General features: G+C 35.7%; 1 pseudogene; it reads right to left on the bottom strand.

The window, feature by feature from the left end:
• Window positions 1-637: 637 nt before the first annotated feature.
• Window positions 638-1840, bottom strand: LOC132490970 (serine/arginine-rich splicing factor 6-like; annotated as a pseudogene).
• Between the last annotated feature and the right edge of the window lie 24284 nt (window positions 1841-26124).

The raw sequence follows: 26124 nt of genomic DNA, 5'->3' as shown, positions 1-26124 counted from the left end.
GCTCAATCAATTTGTTTGAAAACGGTTTCATTATTTAAAAAATCTATTAATTTAGGCAAAATTGTATAACAGGTCGACCATAAAATCTTTTATTTTTAACTTAACCTATTTAAGGGGCCAATATGACTTTAGTAAATTTGAATAACAAGACAAAATAATGTTATCCAAATTGAATAATTTATTGCTGGTCTGAGACTTGCCTTGTTTTACACTTAAGTAGAATTTACATTATTTCCACAGATAGCAGATAATCAATATTTAAAGGAATTTAAGAGTGACCTATTCAATAAGGCAGTCATCTTGGTAGCAAACTTTTATTGAAATCTTACATAACTCAAGCTTTATAAAAAGCCAATATAATTGGAAATTGGGTTCTCCCTCTAAAGCCCTAAGTGTTCAAAGTTTGAAACGGTTAAGTTAAAGTTAAGCAAACAAATATAACAATGACAGAAACCACTGCAGCAGATCCTGCTGAAATACTTAAAAAAAAAAAAACTTAAATGAGCTTAATCTTTACAAAAGTTATTTTAGCTCAAAAGCTATAAAATCAAAGTTATCTTAATTCTACAAAGGGAGAGGATCTTTGACTTCATGCCATTTCTTTAGAACCTCATCTTTTTCATCAAATTTAGCTACAAATCCAATTTTTGTATGCCCCCTTTTTCGGGAGATTCTTCTTGCAGAAGAGGCCAAGTACAAACGTGGAAGAGTAACTTCCTAAGCAAGTAGGAAAGTGTTCCGTAATAGCGTGCAAAGAATGTAGAGTTCTGGGTTAATCTCTGGAGCTCGATCTGGATCGTGACCTTGACTTTGAATGAGATCTAGAACGGGATCTTGAAGCTCTTTTTGGTGGAGGGAACACAGAATGGCCTTTGAGGGTAGTGCAGGTAGGGGTGAATTGGAACGAGAATGGCTCCTTGATCTAGGTTTTGACTTTATATCACCTTCCCCATTTTCTTTGGGGGAATGAGATGGAGAAAGAGACCTGCTTCGAGACTTCTCATATTCATCCTTCGATCTGCTCCTAGAGAGCGAACGGGAGCCTCGATCAGACTTAGGTTTAGATTTGCTTTTTGATCTAGATTTCCTGCCTTTTGAAAGAGAACGTGATTGACCTTTGCTCCGAGACCTGGATTGGGAGCAACTTTTTGAGATACTTCGAGATCTACTGTGGCTGCTCCTACGACTTCTACTTCGTGACCTTCTGCTAGTCCGTGACCTTGATCTGCTTCCAGAATGAGACCGCCTGTGGCTTGTTCGTGGTTTATCTTCCATTAGTCTAAATACTTCTCCCATTGATTTCCATACGGTCTGGCTTATCCAAAGCACGCTTCATGTCCGAGTAGGAGCGAAACTCACTGACGCCTTCATTTGTGTGTTCTTCATGAGCATCCGCATAGGTTACCTCACCTGCTCGTCTCATGAAATCCTTTAAATCTCTCCAACAGCAATGACTAGAAAGGTGTTCTACAATAAGCCTGAATTCTGCGCGTACAGGTGGTCCAGATTCGCCCCTGCCAGAGGTTCTCTGACTGCCGTATCCGCCTCCACCACTGCGGCTTCCGTAGCTGTAGCCGCCACGCTCGTGGCGCGGGCCCCCGGCATGCTCCACGATCACGTGCTCCATGATCACGCGCTCCACGATCACGCGCTCGCCTCAGAGCTCACTGCCGTTCAGCCCATACATGGCATCACCGGCGTCGCGGGAGTCTCTGAACTCCACGAAGACGTACCCCTTTTTAAGGTGTATTTCGAGAAGGCGGCCATAGCCACTGAAAAAGTGCTGGATGTCCTTCTCCCGGACGTTGTAGCTCAGGCATCCTATGTGGACGCGTGGCATGTCCGTGGCGGGCGAGGGGCCCAAGGGCCGGCTGTCAAAAGGCGGACTGCAGAGGCAGAAGCCGCGGGGTGGGGGCGGGGGCGGGGGCGGGGGCGGGGACGGCGAGAGCCCGGACACTCACCTCCCATTGCAGCGGCGGCCGGGTCCAGCCGCACGTTCAGCTTTGTGTATTTTTGACTTTTCACTTTCTTCGTTGCCTTATGGCTCTCCGCACTGCACACCATCGGTCAATTTAAAACCTGTAAGTGCATCTGAGAGTAAATTGGACATAAATGAATAATCAAGAAACTGCACGTGTTCCTTTGGAGACATTTTAGTTTTTCTGCAAATGACAGGTGGCACAAATTGTGTTCACTGCAAAAGAGAAGGGAATGAATGTTTGACAGAAAGGAGTTACCTGTTCACTTGTTAACTTTTCGTAGAGTTCAACCATATTAAGGAAAAAACTTATTTCTTACTCACTGTATTCCTAACACATAACATAGTATCTGACACAGAATATGTATGTAATAAATATTTTTAGCGGTTTTTAAGTAAAGGAGAAAAGAAAAGCTTAGGTTTTATATGAAAAGATATACAAGAGAGATCAAAAACAATGTGTGTATATTTGGTTGGATAAGCTGAAAATCCCCAGTATCCCGCTTTGTTTTGAAAAAAAAAAACCGAAATAATCCAGGTTTTGTTTGTTTTTTTGTTTTTGTTTGGTGATTGGAAACAAAGGTAATATATTAAGGAGTGAAATAATAAACACACCAATTTCTTAAAGTCAAAATAGCCCCAAGAATATGGAAACAAATCAAGTGGACTTAAAGCATCATTTTTTCCCTTTCATCTGAACACTTTGTTGAATTGCAGAGAAATAGAAAGTCACAGAGTGGGAAGGTCGGAAGGTATGAAGAAACCAAATTTTAAACTGAATTAAAAGAAGAACTATAATTAGCCACAAATTAAGGAAAACTACTGACTTGAACACCCCAGATTAGAAATAGTTGACATCAAAGGATGTAGATCAACTAGTAAGAGTGTTTATTTTCAAACAGAAGGTCAGGGAGAGAGGAACAGCACAAGGGGAGAGCAATTTTGAAATAAGGTAGAAATGAACAACCATGAGAAGAGAGAGAAAAGGTCGAATTTAGGTGCTTTCTTCCGTATCACTGTTTTAGGAAAAAAATGCAAAATAATAACACCACCTCTGACTTATGTGTGTGTCTGAGACTGAGGGCTGATCTGTGCTGTCATTAGTCAGCTGTTGCTATGGAAAACCACTGAGGAAAAGAGAAAAAAGGAAGGTTAATATGCGTCCAAATATTCATCTATCTGCCCCCTGGGTTTTCTCAGTAATAAGCAAAAGTAAATTTTAAAATATCCCCTTCTTGAGGGAAAATACAGTCCATATGTCAATCTGATGGTAAAGAAACTGAGTTGGAGGTAAGATTTCAAGGAAAATTGACACTCAGAAGAACTTTATGGAGGGTTACAGAAAAAGAAAAAAGACTTAAAAGAATAAAATGACTTTCCAAAGGCATCAACAAAAATCATCTATGATTTTTCAATAATAGAGATTAAAAGGCCAATGATAGCATCTCTTCAACAGTGTATTTATTTAATATCTTAATTTCTAACATTGTACAAATAACATTTTCCAAATGAATATTTGTTGGGATAATGAGGAACATCTTGACACACTAATGAAACGCAATTACTAGGCTTTTCTGCAGACCCAGCTGAATGAAGAACAATTCTTAGCTGCTCTGTGAATTTTACCAGTTTATTCTCAGTCTGGGATTGCATCTTATGCAAAGCTGAAGGTTGAGGAGGTGAGGAGAGGTTCAGGTGAGCCCAAGGCTACAGGGGAGATTCTTAATTGTAACTGAGTGCCTGTAAAACTTGGCCCCAACCTGATCAAACTTCTAGACGTAATTCCCAGCTTATAGAAAATACAGGAAATAGAGAAACATGTTAGATGATATCATGAAGATGGAATGATCAAACTCTAGAGTGTGGGGAATAACAGGACAAAGGACACAAATTTGTCAACAAATAAATTGAAATAAAAAATAAGAGAGAAAAGAAAACTAATAAACTAAAAGAGACTGTGACATACCAAAAAAATGCAATGAGAAAACCGTGTTAGATACTAATTCAAATAAATCAATTCTAATAAAACATTTATGAGACATCTGGTGAAATTTGAGCACTAAGTATTTGATTACCTTAAGACATGATTGTTAATAGTTTTAGAAATGTTAATGATACTATGTTTCAAAAAGTTTTTACATTCTGAAATTTTTAAGGATGGAATGATATTATGTCTGGGAATTGTTTCAACATTACCTGAGGTGGAGCTAAAGTGAGTAGGATTACAGATGAAATAAGGTTGGCGCAGTTTGGTAGTTTAAGCTGGGTAATGGGAACATGGAGTTTATTACACTAACCTCTCTCTCCTTTTTTTTTTTTATATTTTTCAAACTTAATAAAATGAAAAACTCAGTGAGAGCTATAAAGATGAAATTAAATAACAAAGAAATTCACTCCATGACATAAAATTATATTAAAATATTTGAACAATTTTTAATTTTTCTAGTTTTCCCATTTTAAATTATGCAAAATAACTTGACCATTTGTTACTTCATTTTAAGGAAGGCAAAGGTTGAGAATGGAAAACTGGAGAGTTGTGCAATCAGAGTTCAAAGAGAAGTTAAGTGGGAGGGAGGGAGATGCATGAGGGAAGGGATGTGGGAACAGATGTATATGTATGACTGATTCACTTTGTTATAAAGCAGAAACTAATAAAAAAAAAAACAGAGAAGTTAAAATCATGGAGTTTGCCTTCCCACCATGTGTTTTAAATTTCTATTAATATAAAATTCATATTTCTTATCATGGCTTAGAAGGAGTTCTGATCTACCTCTAGTTACTGCACAAATTGCCAGAAAAATTGATCTTCCCTGATCATCCTTTCTAACTCCTTTGTCAGGCTTTATTTTTCCTCCTAGCACTTATCCCTAAATTAAATTATGTGTGTGTATTTCTGTTCATAGGTTTCCGTATTCTGTCTCTAGAATGTAACATTCATGATGACAGTATTCTGCTTTGTTCATGACTGTAACCCTAGCATTTAGAACAAGGGTTAGCCCATATTAGGCACTGAATAAATACTTGCTGCAAATGAATTCTGAAATCCAAACGTGTATTTATGAGAGATAGTTGCCTGGGCTTTGTTAGAATTATTATTTTTATTTATTTTTTTTTTGTGGTATGCAGGCCTCTCACTGTTGTGGCCTCTCCCGTTGCGGAGCACAGGCTCCGGATGCGCAGGCTCAGTGGCCATGGCTCACGGGCCCAGCCGTTCTGCGGCATGTGGGATCTTCCCGGACCCAGGCACGAACCCGTATCCCCTGCATCGGCAGGCGGACTCTCAACCACTGCACCACCAGGGAAGCTCTAGAGTTATTTTTGTGGTAGGGAGCTCACAACTTCATGGAGCATGCATTCCATTGCTGGACAGCAGCCATTGTTGAAAAGTGCTGCCTCCTATATTAGGCTGAATGTTTCTTCTACTTTTCACTCACTGCTCTTAATTCTCCCTTCAGGTGCTGTATGAACATTGCTACCATCTGTATTGAATAAGGATGAGCTCCTTTCCTCAGTGAACATTTGGCCAAAGGTGTCCTCTTGCTTGGAGTGCATACTAGTGTTTATTTGGGACCCATAAACAGTTATCATTCAAAGTCAAGCTGCCATTCTGGAGTGCTGTCAGGACCAGGTCTGGTGTCCATTGAATCTCTCCCTCTCTCTCTCTCTCTCTCTCTCTCTCTCTGTTTCCACTGCATCAGGGGTGGGTAAAATTTTTCTGCAAACCCTTGGAACAGAAGGGGTATGATTGAATCTCATTTCCCAGAGAGTAGAGGTCTCCACCCTTGAAAGTCATATGTTTAACAGAAGGAGCCCTAAGATGACACCACTTTGGCCTACCTTCCATTTTTTTTGAGAAGAGCTACGCTTACTACAAAGGCAACTTCCCTTCTAAGGATAAAAAGGTGACTTTCTGATACCAATCTCATTAGGGACAGAAATAAAACAAAACAAAAACCCAGTTCACCATATGGACTTCGTATATGACTTCAATATGGGCCTTAACAGAAAAACTATAACTTGTTCATATATACATCACCTTATATCCACTCTATAAAATAAAAGGGCCATTTGTCTCCATGGGTGAAGAATCCAGACAGGACTAAAATGACTGGGATTAGAAATATGCCACTAACTTACTATGTTAATAAACTCAGAGCAATGTAATGAACAGGAATTCCTAAAGAGGGTTCATATCAACAATACATTTTACAAAAAAAAATATTGACATGTTTGCTTTCTAATACATTGTCAGAATATCTGGAACTTTCCAGAATGTGTGGAGGAATGATATCCCATCAAGTTTTCTGAGTGGTGGAAGGATAGATTTGCTTTGCCAACTTGTTACATAAGAAAAACATATGTCAAACCAAGGGTACTCTGAGACTACTGAATTTGTACTAAAATAAATAGATAAATGATTATTTGAATATTTCTAAAGCATAGATAAACATGTTTTACCTATCTAGCTGATGTTTCTAAAAAGAAATTTCCTAACAGTTTTTTATGAATAAAGCAGACAAATTTTCATTGTCACACGAATGAGAAAGAAAGAAACAAAAAACAGAATTCTGAAGAGCTCCAAATTGTTTCAGGAAATGTATTATGTATTTAATTTATTTTTTCATAATATTGATACTTCAAAATAGATACACAATCTCTATTTTACAAATAAGGAAACCTCAATTAAGAAATGCAACCTGCCAATGGTCTCATGAATAATTAATGGTCAATTTAGGTTTGAACCTATTTCTAATTAGTTCCATTATAATATGTTGCCACATTAGTGCATTTAGGGAATATTAAAAATGAGCATTTTAGGGATAATACATTCATGGTTTTAAAAGAATCAGAAGTAACTAAAATTAACAGTGACAAATTTGTGTGTGAGCATATGTATCTTACTTTTATGAACTGAAATCCACACAGTACTTTAAATCTGTAGGAACTTTAGCTCTCTACTATGACTGGATAATAACACAACTTTTCTATTTCTGATGTCATCCTTCACTCTAGATAAGTGAAGCACACACGTGCATGAAGAAAAAAACATCCCAGGGAGTGTTCATTATGCAACCTTTTGTAAATTGTTCTTTATGGAATGTTGTATGCTACTGAAGGATTGAAACATATATGTGGCCACAACTTTGAATTCCTATTAAGAAGAAAGATTAGAGAGGTTCTCTTTTAAAACTGAGAGGGCTCTGGAGAAGGATGGTAAAATGACATACTCTAGACACAGACTAGAATTCTGTTTCCTCCACATACTAGGTATGTGACATTGGTGAGTAAATACACTAAGTAACCATTTCTCATTTTGTAAAATATGGATAATAATAGTGCATGTCTCATAGGGTAATTATAAGGATTACATAAATTGATGTAAGCAAACAACTGAAAATAGTGCCTGGCATGTTATGAACACTACTTAAATGTTAGTTGCTATTATTACTATTATGCTCTTTTATGGCTGAATTCAAAGAAGAGTTTATTCTAATAGAATGAAGAGACTCTCTGTAAAGGGAACTTCTGTCTTCCAGTTTCTGCAAGTGTTAAATTTAACATTTTCTGTCTCCAAACACTAGACTCTTCTTTGAAAATCATCAGGTAACACATTTATTTTATTAATATTTTTTATAAAAAACTCATAAAAGCTATCTCATAAAGCATCAAGAGTTATATGGCTAGGGTAATATTTTACACTTACAAAATTTAATCCAGTTTTATAAATAAACTCACACTGATTGTGTTATTTGTGTTTAGATTTCCCAGACATCTAAAAAGTATTATCTTCACAGAACTTAAAACAGGATTCTGTTTCCATGAAATAATTCTCTCTTCTGATGTAAAACACTTAAGTCTACTTAATATATGCACTTTACACAATTTTTATTTATGTTGATTTGTAATTATTTGCTAATTTATGAAATAGGAAATGTCATGTGAACACATAATCCAAAATTTACTCCAAAGCAAAGAATCCACATTATTATTTTTTTAATTAATATTTGCTTGACATCAAAGGCTCAAATTCAAAATTCATATACTTTAAAGATGTTTGCAAACCTTAATATCATGACTTTTATGATAATGTTTCTGACTAATATTACCAAAAATTAAAATAGATATCCAATTCCTTACTTTTAGGTAATATTGTAAACTACCACCACATTTAGTTTTACATCAATTCCTCATTCAATCATTCATTCACTCACTTGTCCATTAATCACTGATCAAACCTTCTCAGACAGCAAGGAGTGTTCCAAATTCTCAAGCTTTTTGTAGAACAAGTAACATTTCATGTTTAACTGTTTTCAGATAGCCAATGTATTTTAATTTAGGGGTTTGTAAAGTAATATCATAAATACCAGCTTATCTGATAAAATTAGGGTAAGAACATGCATAAAATAATTATAAATGAAGAACATTTTATTAAATGCTCTAATGGAGTTTCAAAGTATGGCAGGAATAGTGATTGATAGAAAAAAAATACAGTGAAGAGGATTGGGGAAGGCTTCATGAAGAAAAACTGCATTTGAGTTTACCTTTGAATGACTGGGACAGAGTTTTAGTTGCTAGAGAACAGAAGAAACAGCACAAATTAAGATTCAAAGGCAAGTAAGTACAAGCTGTATTGAAGAATGAGGTAATGCAGTGCAACTGGCACATAGATGCCACTTGGGCACAGCACAGTATGAGAATAGAATATTAGAAATAAGTCAGTCTGGGAAAGGGCGTGTGTACCATGCTGTAGAATATATAGAGTTTCCCTTCGGTAAGCAAGCGGAAGTCAGCAAAGGCTTTTGAACCATACAGAGACACTTGGCAGAGCCTAGTTTTAGCAAGATGACAGCCATGGTGGTGAGGAATGGATGTGCTCACATGCACGGGGGTCAATATCGCTATCCAGTCTATTACCGCTCCTTTATCGGTCCTTTTCAAAAAGGAATTTCTGTTTCTGTGACTTACTATGATATCCCCCACAAGTCACCTACAAACGTATAAGTATATAAAGTGTAAATATTCACTTACATCCATTGAGCAGAAAACAACTTTTTTTGATCTTTTATTGATGACATGTTGTAATGGACTCTTAAGTTTGCCATGACAAAATATCACAAATACGGTGGCTCAGAACAACAGAAATTTATTCTCTCCCACTTCTGGAGGCTACATGTATGAAATCAAGGTGGTAGCAGGCCCATGCTTTTTCTGAAGGCTCTAGGGGAGGATTCTTCCTTGCCTTTTTCTACCTTATGGCAGTTGCTGGTAAACTTTGGCATTCCTTGGTTTGTAGATGCAACTCCAATCTCTGTCTCTGTCATAACATGGTATTCTCCTTTCTGCCTGTTTCTTCTCCTCTTCTTATAAGGACACCAGCTATATTGGATTTAGGGTCTATTCTACTCCAGCATGACCTCATCTTAACTTGATTACATCCTTAAAGACTCTATTTCCAAATAAGGTCACATTTACAGGCATCAGGGCTTAGAACTTGAACATATCCGTCTGGGGGACACAATTCAACTCATACCACATATAGATAAGATTTTAAAATGTGATATTCAGACACTTCTGTAGTGAAAAATGCTAAACTATCTCTAAGAGCCTTGCACAAGTTACCTATTACTGAGAAGTGACTGGTAGGTGCTGTGGCCATGGAACCCCAGCACCTCGCTGAGGAAAGAGCAGATGATTTTTGTCTGATTCTTCTGAAAAAATCTAACTCATATGTGCTGTATTTTGCTGAAAGATCAAGTCACCAGTTGTGTTTTATTTATTAATTGATTTAAATATCAGATTGCTTAAGGCAGTTAGTTATAATCTAGGAAAGGATCATTACTTTTATCAAAGTGAATTCTCGATTCTTTCATCATACTGTTTTCCAAATGATTTTGGTCTCCAATTTCCTCTTTCCCTACTTCTGAATCATCATTTATCCTGTTTCTCAATTTCTGCCCATTTCCCACATACAAAGATAAAGCTCCGTGTCAACTGCAAACATAAAAAAATATGTGTGGTTTCCCATCTTCCAAGTTAATGAGGAAATGTGAAGCAATACTACTCCTACTGCCCTAAAATAAAGGCTACCATCAATAGCCATGTTAGGAGCTAAGCCTGCACTAACCAAACTGTTTCCACAATTTAAACAGTATTTTCTAAACTTACTGATGAACATTTAGTGAAGGAAATAATCAGAAGTGATGATAAAGTATGCCTACCAAATTTCAATCTACCAGAACTATCTCTTTCAACTGAGAGTGGATTGGTCTGATGGGTGTCATAGCTCTTCAGAATCATTAGGTGCTGGCCATTGCTTTCTGCCTCATAGTGTCTCTCCTTCTCTCTCTCTCTCTCTCTCTCTCTCACACACACACACACACACACACACACACACACATTCTAAACTAATTCTTATTTATGTCTCTTATCAAGTCAAAATTTATTTTTCTGCCACAGAATAGTGCACTCCAACAAGTGCACAAGTGTATAGTGAACATCTTAAATACTATAAAATATTGTTTTGCACATTGTTTAAAAGAGTTCTCATTGGCCAGACACTGTAAAGCAAAATGTTTGTGCTACGCATATTTCATTACTTACTATTCTATCCAAAATTTAAATCATTGTCATTTGTCAGATTAGCAGATAAAGAGAGAGAAGGATATGAAAAAACAACTACTCTGTTTATGCATCATGGCAAATCATAATCATTTATTTTTTTTGCAAGAAACAGTAAATTTGAGCTTAACTCTGGTTATAGACATTAATGATTTTCATGATGTCTTTGAATACAAAAGAAGAAAGTAACAAAAACTCATTGTGTTAAGTGAATTATTTAAAAGCTAGAATTTTTAAGGAGACTGTTAGAGAATGTATTGAAATCAATCATCTATATTTCACTGGTGAAGTTTGCCATTTTTCAACGGTTGGTTTAATTCATTTTGTTGTCCTTATTTAGAAGTCCTGTATACCATTCAAATAAAGATTTTGTTTTTCCCTCCACATAGAACCTGCTGTCTTGTTTCAATCATCACAATACTTCTATTTTGAAAATATATAAAGCATATCCCCAGTTTTTGCCTAAGTAAAATGTTAATTCTGGACATTAGCTTTTATTTTATTTATACAGGTAGAGCACTTTTACATTTGTCATAGTAAATAAGTTTAAACCAATAAGCTTAAAATAGTCCTAATTTAGTAGGGCATAGGGAATTTAGACTTCAGTGGGGGAAAAAAGGTGCATTCAGCACATATTGCCATAAATTTGTTCAGGTGGAACAGGATTGGGTGACATAATAGTCAAGCAGCAGGCATGGTGTGACAGCTTATAGACAGACATGGAACTTTGAAGAGAGGAGCAGCTGTATTATGCTGTATTCTTCAATTAAAGCTATTAAGGCAGAAGGAAATCATCTTCGCTTCCACCTTCATGATTCTGGGCTGTCTCTGCATTGTCCTAATAAAGCCTGATGTACTATATATTTCATCATGACAAAACATAGTTGATGTCATGAACATTTTAAAATTATCACTGTATAATATATGCTTTTGAGAAATACTGTATTATTATAAATGTTCAAACTCTTATTTTGAATTATATTGAAGATTATGACAGTATATTTTAAAAATGTTCTCAGTGGCAAATGAGTCATTTTGAAGACTACCTTTCTAATTAATTTCACAAGAGTTGAAGTTTCTTTTTAATCTCTTCCAAAAATTATAAAAATAACAGCTTCTCCCTTGGAGTTACGAAAGGTAAAAGCCACAATAAGTCAAGCAAATGTACATCACTCAGAAGCCATTTCTATCTTTATGAAAATTAGAGTGTAAAAATGATGGGGGTAAATGTGATAGACACTTTCACCCCCCTGAGTATACATGTCTCTACATTACTCTTTTGTGCCCTGTCAACATAAAACATTAGAAAAATTATAGCCCTATGTTTAATTCAGAGATTTAAGCTTTTATAATTAAACATTTTCCATTCATTAAGAGGAATATTGTTTAGGATAAAGAAAAAAATATATATAGAAGCAATGAATTCTGGAAAGACCTTGGTTCAAATTCCAGCCCTGTCACTTATCAGCTGAGTGATTTGAATTAAAATGAAAAGATTACCAGTGTTAGACTTGGGGCTATTTTTCCACTACTGTCTCATGGGCCAAAAACAGTGCCTGGCACACAATGACACTTAATACTACCGGTTGAATAGAAGAATGACTGAATGAAGGCTCTTGGAAGAAACTTAGCATGGTATTTGTAAACTCCTTGGTATTACATTCTTTCTGACTTTGACTCTTCACAGCTCCTTCACTTTCCACAATAACAGGTTGGGATAATATAATCTACTGAAATTTATCCATATTGTAATATTTGGGTTCAATTATTACATGTAGCAGAGTCCTTCATTCCCTTTTAAAAAGACAAACTAAGAGTAACCATATTTTTCTAAAATGTAATGCAAAATAAACAATCCTTCACAAATTTTGAAAGAACTTGAAGAGAAATAGTTCACATGTATCTTTCCAAAATAAACTTATCTTTCAAATTGATAAGATCTAGTGTAAAGTAAAAAAAAACTAAATAATTCTGATACACAGAAGTAGAATGAACAACTTACAAATAGGTGTGATAATAACTTTTTTTTATATTCATTTCTAGCCTTTCTGATATTTTGCAGGATAAGTTATGGGTCCCATGACAAATATGCTTCCCAATCCTCCCTATGGTGTCCAGCCAGGCCTGCTAGAGTTATGACGCAGACTGGAAGCTGGTGTTTATAGAACAAGTCAGGGGATGATTCATAGCTCCTAAAAAACAGCACTTCTTTTAAGTAAAGCTATCCTGGACAGCTACCATTTTATTATAATTTCATACTGTTTTATTCTTTCCTTGTTCAAAATTAAAGAGAAAGATATCAAACAATTTTGAACTATGTAATCACCATATGAAAATGTCCAACTCCCAACTTTATCTTCCCAGAACTGACTTCAATAAAATAAAAATTACCTTTTATCTCATAGATTTTTGAATCATGCACAGAGCTTGCCGATCTGTCACTCTCTCACACAAAACTAATGTGACTGCCGTTGTAAAGAACATAGCTAACACGCCCCCCCATCTCCCTTGGCTGCCAAGGAATTTACACTTTACGGGAAAGCAGGGACCTCAGTGCTGACTTTGTTTTTGCAGGGCCCCTTCCCATATGGCTCTAGGGTGATTAGACACTTCAGGAATCACCTCACAGCTGTCCTTATATAGCCATATAATTCTTTCTATCTTTTCCTGCAAAATTAACTATTTCTACTGTTTTCTCACCCTCTGGTTTTAAAAATAATTTTTTTCCTCAGTGTGTTGGTGTTTGACTCTCTTTTCTGGATAAAAGGAAAAACAAACCAAACCAAACCCTGAGTTTGCCAACTTTTTATCTGGTCTTGGAGTAGATAAGTTTGTCTCTGTTCTTTGTTAAGAACATTGTGTCTCTGTTCTTTAGGAAGTCTGGTAATATGTCTTATTTATTTCTATGTCAATACATACCTGGACTAGACTGGAATCACTAGTAAACAAGAGAGAATCCACAGTTGGCAAAATAAGGTGAAATTCTTTGTGTCTTCATTGTGGCTCCCAGGGGGGATTTTTGGAGATGACATTGATTTTAGGAAACTTTCTCTTATCAATGTAGTATGAAATATACTCTTTGAAATGGGTGTTGAATTGCACGTGTGTGTGTGCACAGATATATTTACTAACTCTAAACCCCTTCATTCAACATTCGGTCTAATAGTTACACAAAAAGAATATGGCTGCAGGAGGAATGATTCCCAGAGCTATTGTATGTATTTATTTAAAACTGGTGAAGACGTCTCAAAGAAGACTGATTGGGATGTTCAAAGCCTGAAGCTGCTGGCTTCTCCATAATGATTGTGTAGAATGAATAACTTAGGACTTGAGAAATGTACTGCTGAGATTCAAGGGATATATCTTTGTAAGTAAGAAGTGGAGTGTATTCTTCAGTTGATGTAGGGGTAGAAAGTTGGACAATGAGACAGAAAAGATAAGTTTAGGAAGGAAGTTGTCAATAAGAGGACTTCTATGAGGGATAGCTTTTATTTTTTCCTACTCCCATTTTCTTTGAACTCTGGGAACAATCATTTTTAGCATCCAAATTTAAATGTTTTTCCTCCTATACCAATTTTCTCCTACATTTCAGTAAATGGCACTGCCCACAAAAAGCCTTATGCTGAAGGGAAACTGAGGGAAGGATCAGTACAGGCTTGTGTGACCTTCTAAACATCAGCACCCCAACAAGGTCAAGGGGATGATTAATTTTGGAGCTCCAGGTGATGGGCAGAAGTAAAGCCTACATAGCCCTGTGAGTGGCAGGAAGGAGAAATGGATGAGTAGAAGTCAATGGGGTTTATACAGATCCATGTATAGAAATGAGACAGACTCCCTTTATTTCCTAAAGGTAGTAGCATGTAGAAGGGGGAACAGATGCATACTTGGTTACAAATGCATTTCACTTATTATTAAAAACAATTTTATTATTTAGTTATTTTTCCAGCTTTATTGAGGTATAACTGCCAAAGTTTTATATGAAAGGTAAAATGTGATTTGACATATGTATACATTATGAAATGATTACTATAATCAAGTTAATTAACGCATCCATCACCTCACATAGTCATTATTTTTTGTGTATGTACTAAGAACACTTTAGATCTACTCTCTTAGAAAATTTCAAGTATACACGACATTATTATTAACTGTAATCAACATGCTGTACATTAGATTCTCAGAGCTATTCATCTTATAACTGAACGTTTGTGCCCTGTGACCAATATCTCACTATTTCCCCCATTTCCCAGCTCCTGGCAACCACCATTCTACCCTCTTTTTCTACAGTTCAATGTTATTATTTTATATTCCACATATAATTGAGATCATACAGTATTTGTCTTTCTTTGACTGGCTTATCTCACTTAGCATAATATCCTCCAGTTTTGTCTAGGTTGCTGTAAACAGTAGGGTAAAGAAAATGTGATACACACACACATATATAGACATGTGTGTGTGTATATATATATACACACACACATATATATACACATGTGTATATATATATATATTTTTTTTTTTGAAAATATGTGCCAAAGATTTTTAAGGTACTGGAATTACAACAGTGAACATAATATTGAATATTTCTTCCTCCTTGAGCTTATCTTCAAATTTAGGAGGCAGACAGTAAGTGAATAAACAAATAGTCTATTAGTAAGGTTTCTCCAGACAAAATAAATATAATAAACAAAAATAATAAGATATACCTATATCTTTATTGATATTGATATCAATATAAATATACTGAGAGAGAGATTTTAAGGAATTGGCTTATCTGATTTTGAGGGCTGGCAAGAACACAATTCATGAGGAAGGTCAACAGGCTGGAAGTTCTGGCAAGAGTTTATATTGCGGTTTTAAGTCTGAAGGAATTTGAGGAAGAACTTCTTCATCTTAGGGAGACTTAAGTCTTTTCTCATAAGGCCTTCAACTGATTAGATAAGGTCCACTCACATTGTGAAAGGTAATCTGCTTTACTTAAAGTCTACTTACTGATTTAAATGTTAATTACATGTAAAAAATACCTTCACAGTAATATCAAGACTGACATTTGACCAAGCAACTGGGCATAATAGCCTAGTCAAACTGACACATAAAATTAACCACCAGAGGGCCTCCCTGGTGGCACAGTGGTTGAGAGTCCACCTGCCGATGCAGGGGACACAGGTTCGTGCCTCGGTCCGGGAAGATCCCACATGCCGCGGAGTGGCTGGGCACGTAGGCCATGGCTGTTGAGCCTGCGTGTCTGGAGCCTCTGCTCCACAATGAGAGAGGCCACAATGGTGAGAGGCCCGTGTACCACAAAATAAATAAATAAATAAAAGAAAATAACCACCACAAAGAGAAACAGGGATAAGATTTTAGAAAAGGCAGTCAGGGAATTCCTCTTACAGGATGGGACATCTAACCAGAGACGTAAAAGAAGTGAGGGAGTGAGTCTTGAGAATATCTAGAGGAAAGTCTTTCCAAGTAAAGGAAGGACTATGTACAAGGGCCCTGAGGCAGGAATATCAGGCAGTGTTTGAAGAACAACCATATGATGTCCACTATGGCTGAAGTGCAGTGATCCCGGGAAAGAAAAGATAAGATGAAGAAGCACCAAAGGGGCTATTTGGCCTTTTAAGGACATTTCTGTTTCTTTAAGAGCAATGACAAGTTATGTAAAGTTTTGAGAAGTAACCTGCATGACCTGACACAACTATTAAAACGTTCTTTCTTGCTATTATGTGATGAATAAACCATAGAAAAACAAGAGTGGAAGCTGAAAGACAAGCCAGGAGTCTCTGACAAAACTGCGTTGGGAGTTTGGGATGCCATGGTGAGAACTGGTCAGATTCTGGACATATATAGAAAATAGGCAAGAGGATTTGCTGATGTTTCAAGTAAAGGTTGTAAAAGCACTAGTGAAATCAAAAATGATTCTAAGGTTTTTGGTTTTTTTAAAAATTTATTTATTTTATTTTTATTTATTTTTGGCTGTGTTGGGTCTTTGTTGCTGCAGGTGGGTTTTCTCTAGTTGCGGCAAACGGGGGCTACTCTTCATTGCGGTGTCTTCTCTTGTTGTGGAGCGCGGGCTCCAGAGGGCAGGCTCAGTAGTTGTGGCACACGGGCTTAGTTGCTCTGCGGCATGTGGGATCTTCCCGGACCAGGGCTCGAACCTGTGTCCCCTGCACTGGCAGGCAGATTCTTAACTGCAGGGAAGCCCGATTCTAAGGTTTTGAGACTTGGCAACTGGATGAATGGTATTGCCATTTACTGAGATGAGGGATCACTGGGATGGAATGTAGGGAGTCAAGATATCAGCTTGGAACGTGTTAACTTTAAGTTGAGATGCCTATTAGATATCCACATTGAGACATCAAGTAGGTAGATGGATATGAATCTGGGAAACAGCAGAAGTAAATTTGGCAGTCATTGAAATATAGAGGTATTTAAAGACTTTACTATTGGGTTAAGTCATCTAGAAACTCAAGTTGGATTGAGAAGATAATAAGTCTGAGGCTAGAATTTAGGATGCTCACACTTTATTTTTCTACATAAAACACACGAACATCGTCAAGGTCCAAAAAAAAATTATTAGGTCTTTCACTGATACTGCATTATAGATTAATTAGGGTCATTCTGTATTTTTAAAATCCATCTTTTCACTTTTCCCCTAAAATGCCATTATATTTACATTTCAACTTAAAGAATGAAGAGTGGGATTTTTAGGTGAGGATGGAGAAGTGGGTATGGAATTGGGCAGTATGTTAGACTTTATATATGAATTGATATAACTGTTACAACAATCGTGGATTTGCAAATTTTCTCCTTTTTATAGACAAGAAAAATTGGGGGCCTGGTGAGGTAAAACAGTTTGTCTGTCATGCAGCATTTTACCAGAAATATAAATGCAGACTCCAAAGACAATTTTGGAAGTGCTTCCATTATACAATGTTACTTTGCTGACTTCCTGGACTTTACAATATGGCTGTTAACCAAATTCATTATGAAATATTAATAGGTGTATATTTCATGAAATGCTATAATTTCATAGAAACATAAAACCATGGATAATTAAGAAATGTCCATAGATTTTCTAAATTCCTTTTTTTAAAGTTAATTAATTAATTAATTTCGGCTGCGTTGGGTCTTCATTGCTGCACGCGAAACCATGGATAATTAAGAAATGTCCATAGCTTTTTAAAAATTCTTTTAAAAAAAATTAATTAATAAATGTATTTTTGGCTATGTTGGGTCTTCATTGCTGCATGCACGTTTTCTCTAGTTGCGGCGACTGGGGGCTCTTCTTCATTTTGTGGTGTGCAGGCTTCTCATTGCGGTAGCCTCTCTTGTTGTGGAGCACAGGCTCTAGGCGCGCAGGCTTCTTGATATAAAAATAAAACCCAGACAGGCACTGGATTTCACACATAGATTTCGTATTTTATATTTGGATAGCATCAGTGTTCTCCTTTACAGGCTATGTAAAAGACCTACTCTAAAACCCCATTATGTGATCATTTTCACCCAATATTCAAGGACTAGTATAGCATAACTGGTTGACCATATGTTTCTCCCATATGTTTGATGAAGCTTTAAAAGAAAAAACAGCATGTACAATATAAAGGAACTAGAAAATAGTCTACAGCCTAAATGTAATATCTAATATTATATAAAAATATAATATCTAACACCAGAAAGCAGAAAGATTTATGATTGTCAGTGAGCAAATGATTAATCATTTAATCATGTCTAAGTTAGTAAGTGCTTTACTATAAGACTTTAAGTTTCAATCACTTTTAACTTATTGAATGTGAGGTTGTTTGACTGCATTAAGACATGACAGGGCATGTTTCAGTACTCCATTAATACACAACTCAGGCACACTCAAATATCTTAAATGACTTAAAGCAGGTATTAATTAACCAATAAAACATAACCCAGAGCAACTGAAGGCTACTGCATTCTTTTTATGTCTTAAACTCTGGAATAAGATGGAAAAAGAAAAGAATGAAGACAAAGTGCTATTAAATAAAGACAAATTCAGGGCACTGCCAAAGAGAAGATTCCATAAGCTATTATTATATGTCTTCATCTGTTTTCAGATGTTGACCCCAAACACATATGTGAGAGTATTTTTTCTCTTTTTAAGAAATTGAACTAAAATTTACATAACACAGAATTAAACGTGTATTTAAAGTTTATAATTTAGTACACAAAGTGGCATTTAGTACATTCACAGTGTTGGGAAGCCACCACCTATATCAATTCCACATTTTCATCACTCCATAAGAAAACCCTGTACCCATTAAGCACTCACTCATTCCTTACTCCTTCCAACCCCTGGCAGTCACCAATCTGTTTTCTGTCTCTATGGATTCAACTATAATGGATATTTCATATAAATGGAATCATACAATAGTTGTTCTTTTGTGTCTGGCTATTTCACTTAGCATAACATTTTCGAGGTTTTTCCATCTTGTAGCATATATCAGTACTTTGTTCCTTTTTATGTCTGGTGTACTGTTAAAAGCTGATTTCCTTTCAGTTTTGTGTTATTATCTCAATATTTTAAATTCTTTTATTTGTGGAATAAACTCAAGAAATCAAGGTTTTTATAAAAAAATGAAGGAGATGAATTGAAAATTATTTTCTACTATGGAAACTCTTCATGAGAGCTTCAAAACTGAGAAGAAAGAGGAGATCCATTCAGTATCATACAGCAGCAGAGATGAAAACTTACTTTGGAAGGAGTGTTAGGGCCAGCAATGGAAGTTTGTACTCTAACAATTTCATTATTTTGGGTTATAGAATATGGGTCAGTAAATGGATGCAGACAGAGCAAGAGAGTGTCATAAAGAGAAAATTTGAAGGCATCCACATAATGTAAGATGTAAATATAAAGCATATGGAATTTGAAAAAGTAAGAAAACAAACATGAAACAACAATAATATGTTTAATATTTATTGGAAGAGGATGAAGTTTCTGAAAAGAATAGGATGTGGAGAAATAAGACCAGAACAATGATCTAAAGCTATCTGTTTATATTTTGATATCTTGGTCTCAAAAAGATTTCACTGGATGAACTTTTCTTACTATAAATTTCTTAATTTTTTTTGTCTATATATTTTTGATTTAGGTGCTAGGATATATTAACACCACAGGTTTGTTTCAGAGAGACAGTGACAAAATAGAAAGTGCCAAGGGTCAGGAAGGCTTGTGTTGATGGGGGAGCTTAGCAACTTGAAAATATCCAAGAAAATAAAAGAAGAGAGGGAAGTGCTATCATTGACAGCAACAGTCAAATAAACTTTTACCCACATATAAATATTGAGACAGTCACAATACTATGCATATGTGCAAAAACATACCCAAAACATGCCATTCTTTTTTTAATTGCTTTTTTCCCATTTTCAACATGGATATTTCCTCCAAGAATGTAAACACTCTTACTCTAAAGCATATTTTACTATTTATTTTAATGAAATTATAGAAAAGTATGAAAAATTTAAAATTAAATTATAAAATATAATTATATACAATTACAAAAGAACTATTTCAAATTATTAAAATAATTTCTAAAAAGCATATAACTATAAACATGCAGTTATTGTTTATAAACATACAACTATAAATGTATAAAAATAACTATCAACATATTAAAATGTGTATAACTATAAAATATAAATGTCATTCAATTATTTCCTATTTTATGTGTTTGTTCATTTTAGTGGTAAAAGTTGGACAATTGGTCAGAAAATTTAAGTTGGTTGAATGGAGGTCTTCTATTTACTCTAAGGAGAAAGCAGCCAATGTAAATGGTTCTGGCTAAATTAAGGAGGAAAACTGATATAAACATGCAGGAAGAGTGAGACATCGAGAAGTTAACTGCATGACAGCAAAACTTAGGGATGAAAAAAATCGGAATGATTATTTTTCCTTTCTTTCTCTGTGCCCTTTTGTAAACTAAATGTCAGAGTTCTTGTCTATGACAATCTTGCCATCTAAGACAGACTATGTGCAGTAAATTTCCTGGAGACCTGAAGTGAAGAATGACCTTAAAAAGATTTTTTTTTAATGCTACCATAAGAAGCCAATGGACCAAGTGCAAAGACTATGAAAGAACACACATGGTCTGAAGAAGTGAACACACAAAAGAGTTTATATCTAATACCTTTAATATACCAGATAGTATTATGTTGATCAGTGCAGTTAATTCTCACCTATTTACAATAATAAATATTGGAACCATATTGATAAAATGCACAGATTAAAAAGCCTAATATGCCCCCAAATTGAAACCACATTTATCATTAAGCCTGCATTTTAAAAGTATTAATAACACCTCACAACACTGGATTATGTTTTTTTTTGTTTTTTTCATTTTGTTTTATTCACAGTCTCCAGTGCCACATCTGACAAAACACTGATGAGAGAGAAAAGAGGGAAGATAATGAGATTTTCATAATCTGGAAGTTAAGGTTCTCATTTCAGAAGAAAGCAATGTTGACTGTAATGAAAACATTCTCTTGAGTAACTTTGCAATGTAACTAGGGGCATAATACCTAAACAAAGATTTTTTTTAAAGTAGAATATTTTTCTAATTAGTGTTATATATACCAGGAGTTCTTTTTTTTTTTTTTTTTTTTTTTTTAACTTTACAGCTTGGCCCTTCAAAGGATGGAAATACTCTAAAAGGCAGGCTGCTTCAGAACTCACTGCTGTGGAAGATTGTGTGCAGAGCTGTACCAGATGAAGAAAGGATTCAGAAACCTCAGGACCTTGCTAGCCTGATGCCACCACCGCCTGACTGAATCACTTGGCCTCGGACTTGGCGCCCAAACCCACAGTGTATACACCAGGAGTTCTTTAAAAGAGTCCATACAAAGCAGTATATTTCTCCATCTAATTCATTCTGTGTTTCCAACCCGAGGCAGCTGACTAGTAATTTCCAAGTTTCCAATTTCCAAATTTCCAATGCATTAAACTTCATAATGTTTCATAAGTCTCCCCCTTATTTTCAATTGTAATAAATTACCTTAATTAGTATTGTGCAACCATTATAATTTGAACATAAAAATCTTTGAGGCATGGATCATACACTAAATAGATACCATATTTTCTGTTCACAAGATAAATACATTGTTGTCAAAAGTGAAATACCAAAGCATGAAAGAATTGTAATATCATACATTCTCTTTCTAAGAATAACAGATAGTAGCTATCATTCTGAGATTCAGAAAACTGCTAAAACAGGAAAATAGACCATCCTTTAGAATTTGCCCTCATACGTTTATTTTGATTTTTCTAATATTTGAGAAGACTTTCACTGATCCTTGCCAAATGTCATCATAAGACATTTCAAAGATATATGAGTTTTCATTATCACATAACCAGAGATTTTCTGAGTAAACATTTTTTTTCTTGGAAAATATTTGTTAGAAAATCTGTGAAAAACACCTCAAAGGCCTAACCTCCCTTACATAAAGGATATGTGTTACATATAAGTCACCAATGCAATTCAAAATTGTCATAACTCAATGTACCTCAATCTTATATATGAAGGATAAAAATCTCTTTGCATAAGCACAGGTCATTAGCCTAGAAAGGGGTATATCATCTATGTCCCGTTGATGAGAGGCACTGATGATATGCCCCTCATCTTACAGACTATCTGTACACGATCTAGAACCTGGACATTTATTTCTTCAGAGAACAGTTCCAATATCATCTGTTCATTTGATAACTCCCTAGTGGTTGCAAAGTCCTTCCCAGCCAAAAACTACATCTATTTATATAACACTTTGAAGTCCATAAAGCATATTCACATGTGTTATGCCACTTGATTCTCCCTGCAGCCTCTGGTGATAACATAGGGCTTATTTTGCAATTTTACAATTAACAGACAGGAAATGGAGTGAGACAATGACTTGCCCACAATTACGTAGCTGGAGAGTGACAGAGCTGAAGCTTAAACCACATCTGAAGAGTGACCTCTGATATTCTTTCTACTCTTCCATGATTTGGCCTGGTGAGAAATTATGGAATTAAGAATGGTAATCACTACAGAAGTGTAATTGGAACTAGAGTTCTAACAGTTTTACTTCAGTTATCAACCCTTACCTTTGAAAGGCATTTTAGAAAAAAGCAGAGATGTGTAACTTTTGATCAGAAAAATAGATGATACCTATTTTTCAAAATAGATTCAAAAGACTCCAGAAAGTAGTTAAAGCAATAAGTGAGGCGAAGATCTTTTCATGTTTTGTGGAGGGGCCAACTGGTGTATCATTTCCTTATATTAAGTTAGCTTGAGCAAATGATGTGGAAATAAGGGCCCTTTTAAGAGCCATGAATAAGTGAAAATGTTGCCTGTGAATATGACACAGAATTTTACCATCAATCTTAGCAAAATAATCTTTAAGATAGATAGAAATCTGTTTCTTTTATCCTTTTCCTCTTTCTTGTGACTGTCACTAAATTAGATAAAATGTTTCCTTGCTATCCTGTAGGGATATACCAATAAAGAACTCACTATCTAACATTTGAAATGATAAGTTAGAGACACAAAAGTATTGGGTGTAATGTCAGCATACCTCTAAATTGGATAACCTAATACAAATATCCAGTTCCTCATCACTGCAGGTATTTTTGTTCTAGGTTTTAGGAAATTTAACCTATACCTGTTGGAAAATTAAAATGCACTAATTTCAACTTATCCCTGGGAAAAAGGAGTGTTTTGATTTTAATTGCTGATTACCACATCTCTGTGAAGTTTCCCACGTTGCAATGTAACATGACTGTGAGCTCATTGAGAATAAGGGGCTGAATGTTCCTACCATGTAACATGTTCCTCACCACACAGCAAATACTTCAATCGGTGTTTTTTTTTTTTGTTGTTGTTGTTGTTTGTTTTTTGTTTTTTGTTTTTTTTTGCGGTACGCAGGCCTCTCACTGCTGTGGCCTCTCCCATTGTGGAGCACAGGCTCCGGACTCACAGGCTCAGCGGCCATGGCTCACGGGCCCAGCTGCTCCGCGGCATGTGGGATCTTCCCGGACTGGGGCACGAACCCGTATCCCCTGCATCGGCAGGTGGACTCTCAACCACTGCGCCACCAGGGAAGCCCCTCAATCGGTGTATTTTAAATGAGAATAAGTTCAAATGTATGATGTAGACTTTGACTTTCTGGTAAAGATGATATGGATTCAGCATATGGTAGTTCCATATCCAGTATCTATACACTGGTTACATATGTGACTTGTATGAAGAAGGTATAATTAATCCTTATTAATAATGAGAGCTAATGTGTTACTGGTAGAAAAGAGCATATACAAAATAAAGGAATTATTCTATAAGCTCAAAAACCTTATGCTATCATATCTTTCAGCAAATTATTTCTCAAAACACTTTTCAAATATCTTTAACTATACATGGCCATAAACACTATAGTTCCTATTAGCATTAACTTTTGAAAATTAACAAAAAAGCCAATAAAACAGTGTCATATACAGCAAGGAAGTAACTTAACATGTTTCTGTCTATATCCTTGAATGAAATTTACCATTTCAAATACTGATAATTTGTTTAATGAAAATATTAATTTGAGGATGTTGGAAACATTGGAATTATTCCTGAAAACATCACATTAAGTAACTGAGTTGGTGATAAATTTTACATAAAATCCAGCTGACCTAATTTTACAAATGTCGTGGAATTGCAGATGAAGATATTAACAATTCTTTTATTAAAGGATAAAGTGTCCATAATATCCAAGGCAATATGCTGATTAAAGCAGGTGCAGTGGAAGATAACCCATAAGCTTCATAATTCCTTGGATAATAGATCAGTGATTCACTGTAATGTACTTATTAAGCAATATGGGAAATTGGGTCAAATTAAACAGTGAGATAAAGTTGTTCATATATGACATGACTTGCCATGGAGACAATCAAAGTGACATTTCTTAACCTAAGTCTCTAGAGATAAGATACTTAGCATCAAATTAGTCAGTTACCTAACCTTTTGAAAAATCTATAGCTGTGATCAGTAAAAGAAAATTGCATTAGGAATGGGCAATTATGATGTATAGTACAATTGTAGGGGACAAATTTTCTTTCTAATAGTAAATTGAAACTCTGCCTTGTTGAAGAAATAAGGGCTTAGAAAAAGGCTCTAATGGTTATTTGCATAAAATAATGTAACTAACTCACATACTCATGCTGTCTGTTCTGGATGGCAATGATAAACTCTAACATTCATGGAAGCACAAGTCCTCAGAGGGCCATTCTAAGATTCTAATAATTGGCTATATCAATCATACTTTTGTCAGCTTTTCTGAAACAGAAATATTTAACTTTTCCATGAGGAAAATCATTCATTTTGCTTTGAAAAGAATGACAGGAAATAAAAGCATATCTGTACAGAGTGACTCTATGTTGGCTATTAATTAGGGTCACCATCAGGGAAACTTGAAAATAGTTGTTTTAGTAGGGGGTTACAGGGCAGCTTCTGAGATTTGGCACTACCTACACAAGTACCATTGTATAAATAAATAAGACTTTCTTTCTATGGTCACCAAATTTAGCTGAAGTCTGTGGGCCTTAAATATAAGTCTGATTGATACAATCACTTTAACTTTGGGTAACTGCCATGTTACACATGTGCCCATCTGATTTGCTTTGCGTTACACAAGTTTAAATGACTAGGGGGCCCAGCTCATGAAGGCCTTGGAAAATTCAGTAAGATTCAGATGCCCAACCAGAGTTAGCCTCATATGCAGCATAAACGATGCTGTCATGCTTGGACATCCTGAAAGTCCCCCAGACAGTGGCACTGAAGGTACATTTGCTAAGAACAGAAACTGTTTGCATTCTGCCTGTATAAAGAAGGACTCACACCTTCTTGGAGACCTTCACGCTGTTTGAATGAGGCCGTCCTCATCTCCCACCCCCTCCACCCACCCCTGGACATCTCCCTGCAACCTCTGGTCAACCTCTGCCTGGAGTGACGCTCTTGACTTTTACTCTTTCTCAGTGGCTCTCAAACTTGAACCCATATGAGAATCATTTGCATGACTTGTTGAAACATGGATTGCTGGGCCCCACCCACAGAGTTTCTGGCTCAGTACAGTTGGGATGGGGGTCCAAGGATTTGCATTTCTAACAAGCTCCAAAGTGATGCTGTTGCAAACTTTGAGAGCCACTGTTCTTCCACAGTTATGCTGGAATCTCCTTTGATTCATTCATATTGTCCTGACTCATTTATTGATTTATTCATATAGCATCCATTAAATTCTATAAAGATATAGATATATGTACAGTGCATGTCTAGAACTGTGTACTCTGTCAGGCACATGAAATAACAACAGAGCTTACTGTCTTCTCCTGTTTCAGTTGCTCAATGCCTTCTTCTACTTTAAACTTCCAATAGAGTGATGCCTCCATCTGGACCTTCTACTCCCTGGAGGAAATTCAGTTTCAAAATTGTTCCTTCACCTAATTCCTCATTGCTTTCCTTTCGTCTCATGTGATTACAATTTCCATTTACTCA

Source organism: Mesoplodon densirostris, chromosome 5, assembly GCF_025265405.1.
Source record: "Mesoplodon densirostris isolate mMesDen1 chromosome 5, mMesDen1 primary haplotype, whole genome shotgun sequence".
Taxonomy (NCBI): Eukaryota; Metazoa; Chordata; class Mammalia; order Artiodactyla; family Ziphiidae; genus Mesoplodon; species Mesoplodon densirostris.
The sequence above is the reverse complement of the archived record's forward strand: the minus strand, read 5'-3'. Positions and strand labels throughout refer to the sequence as shown.